Source organism: Schistocerca nitens, chromosome 7 (assembly GCF_023898315.1).
Source record: "Schistocerca nitens isolate TAMUIC-IGC-003100 chromosome 7, iqSchNite1.1, whole genome shotgun sequence".
Classification (NCBI taxonomy): Eukaryota; Metazoa; Arthropoda; class Insecta; order Orthoptera; family Acrididae; genus Schistocerca; species Schistocerca nitens.
Window position 1 is genome coordinate 563,532,341 of NC_064620.1, and position 9,395 is coordinate 563,541,735.

The 9,395-nt window shown below is 46.5% G+C and overlaps 4 non-coding genes across 4 annotated transcripts; 1 reads left to right on the forward strand and 3 right to left on the reverse strand.

The window, feature by feature from the left end:
* Positions 1-311: 311 nt before the first annotated feature.
* On the forward strand, positions 312-383 carry Trnap-agg (transfer RNA proline (anticodon AGG)). The gene has a single exon. It is a non-coding gene; the product is annotated as a tRNA-Pro (tRNA).
* A 193-nt stretch (positions 384-576) lies between these two features.
* Positions 577-649, reverse strand: Trnav-aac (transfer RNA valine (anticodon AAC)). The gene has a single exon. It is a non-coding gene; the product is annotated as a tRNA-Val (tRNA).
* Positions 650-807: 158 nt separating this feature from the next.
* Positions 808-880, reverse strand: Trnav-cac (transfer RNA valine (anticodon CAC)). The gene has a single exon. It is a non-coding gene; the product is annotated as a tRNA-Val (tRNA).
* Positions 881-7,688: 6,808 nt separating this feature from the next.
* Positions 7,689-7,763, reverse strand: Trnat-ugu (transfer RNA threonine (anticodon UGU)). The gene has a single exon. It is a non-coding gene; the product is annotated as a tRNA-Thr (tRNA).
* Positions 7,764-9,395: the final 1,632 nt, after the last annotated feature.

Here is a 9,395-nt window from a genome sequence, read left to right on the forward strand (position 1 = left end):
TGGTTGTGTACAGAATCGCTCCACGAGTAGTTGCTGTTCATTTCACCTTGGTGGGACGTTAACAAGCTTCTTTAAGTCCTCCGTTTCAACACTGGAGTTTAAAAACGAGACACCTAACGTGAAGGAGCGGTCACTATCCGTCAACGTTGCAGAGAAGACGTGAACTCCGGTGACAGAGCGTGTTGTCGCGTGACCGTGGCGTGTTGGAAAGCACCTCGCCCATCTTGCCAGCTGCACTAGATTCACAGAGCACCCCGGACCACTTCGAGGGATGCAGTTTGCTGGCATAGTTCGCGTTCGCGCTGTCAAAGGGCTCGTTGGTCTAGGGGTATGATTCCTGCTTAGGGTGCAGGTGTTCCCGGGTTCAAATCCCGGATGAGCCCTAGCGTTTTGTGCAAACAGGTCGCACGTCGGCGGCTGAGTCAGCGCAAATAGCTGGTCGTCAATATAATGTAAATTTCATATTTGCTGTGACCAACTGACCCTCTCGTCCAACGTATGAAGGTGATTACGAAGGTTTCGGTACATATCGTAGCAAATGCTTGTCCGTATGTCTTGTTTAAAGTGATGAAAAAGTGTTTCCGCCCGGAATCGAACCGCGGACCTTCTGCGTGTTAGGCAGACGTGATAACCGCTACACCACGGAAACTACTGCTGTGGTACTTGCTTCACAGAGAACTTGTAACAAGGTTGCCATCGTAACTTGAAACTTCAATAAATGCGGCACTCCTATAACGAAGGTATATGCAGCAGGACCACACATGACGTGGCTCACTGGAGTAGTATGCGACATAGGCAGGAAAACACTGTTCTCGCCCGGGATCGAACCGTGGACCTTCTGCGTGTGAAGCAGACGTGATAACCGCTACACTACGGAAACGACGGACTCGCCGTGTCCATCATTGTACACTCGAATACGCCTCAACCTTTCTCTCGTGCGCGCATGCACACACCATAGTTCTTTTGACAGCCTGAAACCCATCACAGCCGAGGGCTCAAGAAGTCTTCGGGGTGCTCTAGAGGGTGTCTGCCGTAGCATCCCGAACGAGATAGCGGCGTTTCGCGCAGTCGTTATTGCAAGTCATATCGACAAAAACAATCACCTTCTTAACAGCAGACAGTGCGAGCCCAGCGAGCTGTTCAAGCTTAACTGCATAACCAGTGCCTCTTCTGCCTTGCAGCCTCCGGCGATCGGGCTTTCCGCCCCCGGCACCGGTGTAATTGAAGACAGTGATCCTCCCCACTCCCCTTGCCACTGCCCGATGGGAGGTGCAGTTTCGGTAGTTTAATAGTTTCGCCATTCTGTCGTGTGTTATGAGTAAATTCATGCTTCTTGTTGGTTGATCATGTGGTCGCTCATTCAGGACTGTGTGGTGTAACGTTTCCTTGCACGATGTTAGCTCTAATTCCGTCAGCAAGTTAAGCCATCTTATTGCAAGTTTACGTTCTAATGATATTCCAGGACACTTTTGTTTAAAAACTCTTTTAAATTCCTCCATTCCTTTATTGCCATTAATCGTGTGTTTGCTGAGACCTTTGATTTTTTTAAAAAATGGCGGTGTTGGTAGCTTCACTACCTCACCATACTTTATTAACAAAGTTATGTATTTACTTTAGTAGCCGGTTTACTAATGTTCTTTAAATTTTTTAAACTGTTGCATTGCTATAAATTACTTGAATGCCGTTAGCGGCGTGTTTTGAAAGGTTGTTTATTGCCATACTGTTACCTCTATTTTTTTAAAAAATGAAATATTTTTAAATTTTTGTATTGCTATAAATTACTTGATTGCCGTTAGCGGCGTGTTTAAAAGGCTGTTTATTGTCGTACTGCTAGTTTCTGTAAGATATTAATAAAACATTTGTGTGTGAAAATCTCAACTCGACAGCAAACTACTAGAAATTTGGCCCTGTTTCTCAACTTGTGGTGTGGCTTGTAGTAACCGTTATCACTGTGTGTGTCAGTAATATGTGGAATTTCATATGCCTTTTGCAAGTAGTTCAAATGATTCAAATGGCTCTGAGCACTATGCGACTTAACTTCTGAGGTCATCAGTCGCCTAGAACTTAGAACTAATTAAACCTAACTAACCTAAGGACATCACACACATCCATGCCCGAGGCAGGATTCGAACCTGCGACCGTAGCGGTCGCTCGGTTCCGGACTGTAGCGCCTAGAACCGCTCGGCCACTCCGACCGGCTTGCAAGTAGTAATACAAATTTTGTAAGGAACAACTCGGTTACCAATTCGTTTGTTAACAGGCCCAGGGAGTACTACTATTAGAGCATTGAAATATGAATAAAATGTGTGAGGTGCTGCTTCATGAATAATCAAGCATCCTCACAAAACTGCTGGAAAAGGCAATGCAGTTTTGCAAACCCACTGTGCATGGGTTGCGTAGTGGTCATCACGACTGCCTGTTCAGCAGGAGACCCGAGTTTGAGTCCCAGCATTGGCACAAATTTTCATTTTTTGCTTCGGCCTGCGTATATACCTGGTACACGGTACACGGTACACGGTCTCTGGAACCATATACGAGGTTTTATTTGATTAAAGCACCCATTCCTGGGTTTAAGGCAGGATCTCCCATTTCGTTTGATGCTGAGATGCTATTCCAACTCATTTGGGGAGCCTCTGCAATACTGTTCGAGTTGAGGGAATATCAAGTGGGCTCAGGCATTAATAGGAATTTGGGTTGGGGAGGGTTTCAGGCTAGGGTAACCCTTGTAATTATGTAAAGCAACTGTGCCAGAGTGGAATAGTGGATAGCGCATCTGCCTAGTTAGCAGGAGACCTGGGTTCGAATCCCTGCCCGCTGTATTGCTACAAATTGTCATTCGTTGCTTTAGTCTGCATGTTCCCCGGAAACACATAGTCTCATTTCATTAAGGCACGCATGTCTGGGTTACAGGCAGAATCCCCTGTTTCCGTTTGAAGATGAGGTGCTCATTCAGTACAGTTGGAAAGAACCTTCAACATCGCAGCGCGTCAGCAATCGTTGGTTAATATATTAAGAATCTAAAAACCCGCCTAGATTGCGAAAAAAGCACCTAGTGTTAAGTCTTAACCCAGGTTTCGGCTGTGGTGTCACCGCCAGACACCACACTTGCTAAGTGGTAGCTTTAAATCGGCCGCAGTCCATTAGTACATGTCGGACCCGCGTGTCGCCACTGTCAGTGATCGCAGACCGAGCGCCACCACACGGCAGGTCTCGAGAGACTTACTAGCACTCGCCCCAGTTGTACGGACGACGTAGCTAGCGATGCACACTGACGAAGCCTCGCTCATTTGCAGAGCCGATAGTTAGAATAGGCTTCAGCTAAGTCAATGGCTACGACCTAGCAAGGCGCCATTAGCATTACATAGCTTGTATCTAAAGAGTCTCACTTGTATCGTCAAGAGCGATGTACCACAAGGATGGATTAAAGTTAAGTATTCCAGGAGCTACGTACTTTTCTTTATAGCATTCATTACGTATCCTGTTTCAGACCTATCCACTGGCCTGCGTGAGTTAACGCGTGCCTTTCGGCTACTTCCGAGTCGCGTGGCTGTCTTGTTACGCCACAACATCGGCGTAGATAACTACACCTTCTTCAGAACGGGAATAAAACCCACAAGTGCCTAAGAAGACCTTTGTCAATGATTAAAAGAACACCATAGCTATACAAATATAAACGAAAAAGAAAAGGAAAACACAAACAGTACATATGTACAAAGTCAAAACCACTACTTAACCGGGCCGGCCGCGGTGGTCTAGCGGTTCTAGGCGCTTCAGTCCGGAACCGCGCGACTGCTACGGTCGCAGGTTCGAATTCTGCCTCGGGCATGGATGTGTGTGATGTCCTTAGGTTAGTTATGTTTAAGTAGTTCTAAGTTCTAGGGGACTGATGACCACAGATGTTAAGTCCCATAGTGCTCAGACTCATTTTCAACCACTACTTAACCCGTGTGAGGTGGAGCGTACACCTGGATTAACACTTAAAACTAGGTGCTTTTTCCGCAATCGAGGCGTGTTTTTAGTTTTTTTATTACAGTTGGGAAAGCCGCAGATGTTAATGGAATTCGAGAGGGCTGAAATGTGAACTAGAATTTGGATCGAGGAATGAGGTGTGCTAGGGTGTGCTGGAATTTGAATTGAGGAATGAGGTGTGCTAGGGTAGTTCGTGCAGTTGTGCAAAATGAATGTGCCAGGGTGGTGTAGTGATTGGCGCATTTACCTACTGATTAGGAGACCCGGCTTCGAATCCCAGCTTTTGTACAAATTTTCATTCGTCGCTTCAGTCTGCATACATACAAAATTAATTCCTCCCAGAAAGCAACTACATGAATAGACCCAAAATTCAAAATAATTACTTACTCTCCATTTACCCCATGACATGTTCAAAATACACTACCGGCCATTAAAATTACTACACCACGAAGATGACGTGATACAGACGCGAAATTTAACCAACAGGAAGAAGATGCTGTGATATGCAAACGATTAGCTTTTCAGAGCATTCACAAAAGGTTGGCGACGCTGGCGACACCTACAACGTGCTGACACGAGTAAAGTTTCCAACCGATTTCTCATACAAAAACAGCAGTTGACCGGCGTTGCCTGGTGAAACGCTGTTGTGATGCTTCGTGTAAGGAGGAAAAATGCGTACCATTACGTTTCCGTCTTTGATAAAGGTCGGATTGTAGCCTATCGCGATTGCAGTTTATCGTATCGCGACATTGCTGCTCGCGTTGGTCGAGATCCAATGAGTGTTAGCAGAATATGGAATCGGTGGGTTCAGGAGGGTTATACGGAACGCAGTGCTTGATCCCAACGGCCTCGTATCACTAGCAGTGGAGATGACAGGATTTCTTATCCGCATGGCTGTAACGGATAGTGCAGCCACGTCTCGAACCCTGAGTCAACAGATGGGGACGTTTGCAAGACAACAACCATCTGCACGAACAGTTCGACGAAGTTTGCAGCAGCGTGGAGTAGCAGCTCGGAGACCATGGCTGCGGTTACCCATGACGCTGCATCACAGACAGGAGCGCCTGCGGTGGTGTACTCAACGACAAACGTGGGTGCACGAATGGCAAAACGAAATTTTTTCGGATGAATCTAGGTTCTGTTTACAGCATCATGATGGTCGCATCCGCATTGGAACCGTGTATTCGTCATCGCCATACTGGCGTACCACCCGGCGTGATGTATGGGGTGCCATTGGTTACACGTCTCGGTCACCTCTTGTTCGCATTGACGGCACTCCGAACAGTGGACGTTACATTTCAGATGTGTTACGACCCGTGGCTCTACCCTGCATTCGATCCCTGCGAAACCCTCCATTTCAGCAGGATAATGCGCGACCGCATGTTGCAGGTCCTGTACGGGCCTTTCTGAATACAGAAAATGTTCGACTGCTGCCCTACCCAGCACAGTCTCCAGATCTCTCACCAATTGAAAACGTGTGGTCAATGGCGGGCGAGCAACTGGCTCGTCACAATACGCCAGTCGCTACTGTTGATGAATTGTGGTATCGTGTTGAAGCTGCATGGGCAGCTGTACCTGTACTCGCCATCCAAGCTCTGTTTGACTCAATGCCCATGCGGATCAAGGCCGTAATTACGGCCAGAGGTGGTTTTTCTGTGTAGTGATTTCTCAGTATCTATGCACCCAAATTGCGTGAAAATGTAATCACATGTCAGTTCTAGTACAATATATTTGTCCAATGAAAACCTGTTTATCATCTGCATTTCTTCTGGGTGTAGCAATTTTAATAGCCAGTAGTGTACTATCCACGTAGACAAAGGCAGTGACGTACTCGATGGCTCACCCCTCTCGGAATGTCGCAAGTTCCGTTTGTCTCATTCTGCACTGCTATGGCACGCGCCCCTAACCTGTGATCTTGTTCAGAGCGCGCACTGTAATCGGTTACAGTTCGCTGTCCTGGTGCGGGTGGCGCTCCGGTAGCGATTTGCCATGACGTCGCTGGCGTGCGTTTGCGGTGGCCGGCGGAAAGTGAGAGGGTAGTTGTTTTTCCGGGGACTGGACGGAACGTGAAGTTCGCTCTACCTCACCGGTAGTGACTAGCGCTAAGGTGATTGTGCCTCGCAATATGAACAGAGTGGTCTCTGTGCTGGCCATGCGATGGTGATTAATTGGAGTCGGCGTACTTGTTCTTCCTGCCTGTCCGGTGGGGTCCTGTGATACTCGGGCCCGGAGACAACTAGTTGCTGAATTTTGGAGTCGTCTACCAGGTTAGGGTGTGGGCTCGGTTGGGTCTTCAGATTTTCCCATGGAAGCTCCAGCAGCGGTTTCTGAACTTTTCTCATGTGGGACGGTGTTGTTGGAACTTTTCGCTGTGTGTGTGGCTCGTTACGATATTTGTTGGTACTAATTTATTTGAAATGATAATTAAATGGACACCCTAGCTCAGGGGTTAACAACTGGCCGGTTTTGAGCACGAGTACTCGCGTCTGCTCAGGCACCTGCTCGCGAGCAGCTGCAAGGTCGCGGAGTGGGGAGGGAGGGGAAATGCGCGCGCACGTTTGAATAGGGCCGCAGCGTGCCTATTGAATTCGCGCCGACTGTGTAACGTTTAAAGTACTACGATCAGCTCGTAACAGTCACTTCGCTGGTTAAGAATCATGTGAAGTCGCTGTTGTGTAACCCCAACCATGCTTTCGCAGTTCAACCCCATTGGGAGGAATTGTATCTGTTTACTGAAAAAGATGGTGTTGCAAAATGATTAGTATGTCACAAAACGCTGAATTCTTTTACGAAATTTAATTTGCAGCGACATTATATGTCGTACCACGCGAAAGACTACGGATGTGGAAAATGTGATTGACCAGATCGTGCATAGGAAGTTATTAAACTTAAAAGGAAGCTATCCGAAGAAGATCTGGACGACGAAGAAAAATCAACTGAGGCAGCTCTCAGAGTGAGTTACAAAATTGCTTTATTTTTAGCAAAATCCCTGCGCCCCTTCACTGATGGCGATTTAATAAAAGATGATTTTGTAGTTGCAGCGGAACATTTGTGTCTATCTCAAGCTGAACAGTTTCGGATTGTGCCATTATCTGACATGACCATTATGCGTCGCATACAGGACATGGCAGACGACGTCCAGAGCCAGTTTGCAAATATCTGTAAAGATTTTATGGCGTATTCTCTAGCTCTAGACGAAAGTGTTGATATCACTGGAACAGCGCAGCTTGCCATATTTATTAGAGGTGTTAACAGAGACCTTCAGGTGAGGGAGGAGCTCCTCGATGTAGTAGCCATGAAGAACACTACAACCGGAGGTGATATTTTAAGTAGTGTTGAAGAAAGTGTTGAAAATATAGGATTGTCGTGGAATTCTTTAGTTTCAGTGTCTACAGATGGTCGAGACATACACTAAGCTAATAAAATTATGAGGCACGTGTACATTCTCCTTTATTTGTTTCATTTGTCGCAGTAATAATTCGTGAGTGATATCCCTGCAGGTGGCCGCGGATTTACATCGACTGGCGGCAGCTGTTGTGTACCCCACGTGACTCTCCCCACTCTCCGCTCTGGTCCGATAGTGGGGGTAGCGTGCTCGCTCTGCTCCGTGCTCGCGCCTTGCTGCTCACAGCTTGCTCCGCGAGCACGTATGTTGTGAAGCCCTGCCCTAGCTGCAAGCAGGCGTTGATACACTTCATTGGGGACATGTTGAAAATGTGTGCCCCGACCGGGACTCGAACCCGGGATCTCCTGCTTACATGGCAGACGCTCTATCCATCTGAGCCACCGCGGGCACAGAGGATAGTGCGTCTGTAGCCCGCGGTGGCTCAGATGGATAGAGCGTCTGCCATGTAAGCAGGAGATCCCGTGTTCGAGTCCCGGTCGGGGCACACATTCTCAACATGTCCCCAATGAAGTGTATCAACGCCTGCTTGCAGCTAGGGTGTCCATTTAATTATCATTTCATTTCTAGCAAAGCTGCATGGTCATCCACGGTAACTGTTCTTTCGGGAACAGATACTACCGTCATATATATAGTTACTAATTTATTTGCTCAACTGGAGTCCTGCCCGGAGTTGCGTTCATGTGTGGTACATTTGGCAGTCGGTGTGTTAGGTAAAGTGTGTCTAAGAAGGGCTGTTTTGTACAGTATATACATAGTGAATTACTGCTGCTTGGTGTATGTCGTCTTCTAAAACCTGAACAACACGATCTAGTCAATTTGGTTGTGTAAAAGCATTTAGTGGTATGTTCTGTATTTTTTTATTGTGTTATTATTAACTTGGTGGAACAGTGGCGTTGGTGTCGTTGAGGCACTTCTAAGACTGTGGTTTGACTATTCATGTGCGCTTGGCTTTTATTGTTTCGTTTTAAGAAGCGAGAATTGTTTGAGATTTGTGTGTGTTGGCTTCCGGCACTTATTAAGAGCGCCCGAGTTAACGGCGCCGTGGTTATCATGTGCTGCCGGGATTTTATATTGTATTTTTGAATATTATCTTGTGTTGATATTCTCTGTCGTGTGTTACAGAACATAACCAAGGTGCGTAAGTGATGGGCAGTTGTGGGAGGCATGTCGGGGAGCTCTCAGCGGTTTATTTCGGGGACCGTGTCTAGTGGGAAGGCTCCGAAGTGTTGAGAGCTCGCTCTTCTGTGATGGCGTTGGGAGTTGCCCTCGCCCTTTGGTTGTATCAAATTATTTTGTTATTGTATTCATTGGTTGCGTGTTGCGTTTCTTTCATTTTATGGTGCGAAGCGCCATTATCTTAAAGTTTTTTGTATAAATCATTTTAAATTGTAATGCCAAGTTAATTTATTATTGGATTTTGTTCAAAATGGTTCAAATGGCTCAGGTCATCAGTCCCCTAGAACTTAGAACTACTTTAAGTTAACTAACCTAAGGACATCACACACAGCCATGCCCGAGGCAGGATTCGAACCTGCGACCGTAGCAGTCCCGCGGTTCCGGACTGCAGCGCCAGAACCGCACGGCCACCGCGGCCGGCTTGGATTTTGTCTTTTGGATAAACTCTAAAAGCACTATTGTAAACGGTTCCTGATTTATGGTGGCAAGCTGCCGTTATTGATTTTTAAAGCTCACTCTTTAACCATTTGTTAAGTTTTGTAAGTTATATGAATTTGTTGTTATTTAAAGGAGTTTATTATTGGTAATTTAATAACTTGTGTACAGAGTCTGCTGTTTGCATATTTTTGGTGGAACTCCTTGGATAGTTGTCCTATAAGAATGCACATTTCATGCACTGCTACACAGTCATTTTCAATTTCCCTTCTGTAGTTGTGCTACATTCTCAATTGCAACAACATTCACTAGCTCCTTGCAAAGACCACTAATGAAGAAGTCAAGGGAGTTAAGATCTAGCGGGCCAAGCAACTGGTCCTGAGCGACCTATCCATTTATTGGGATGAGC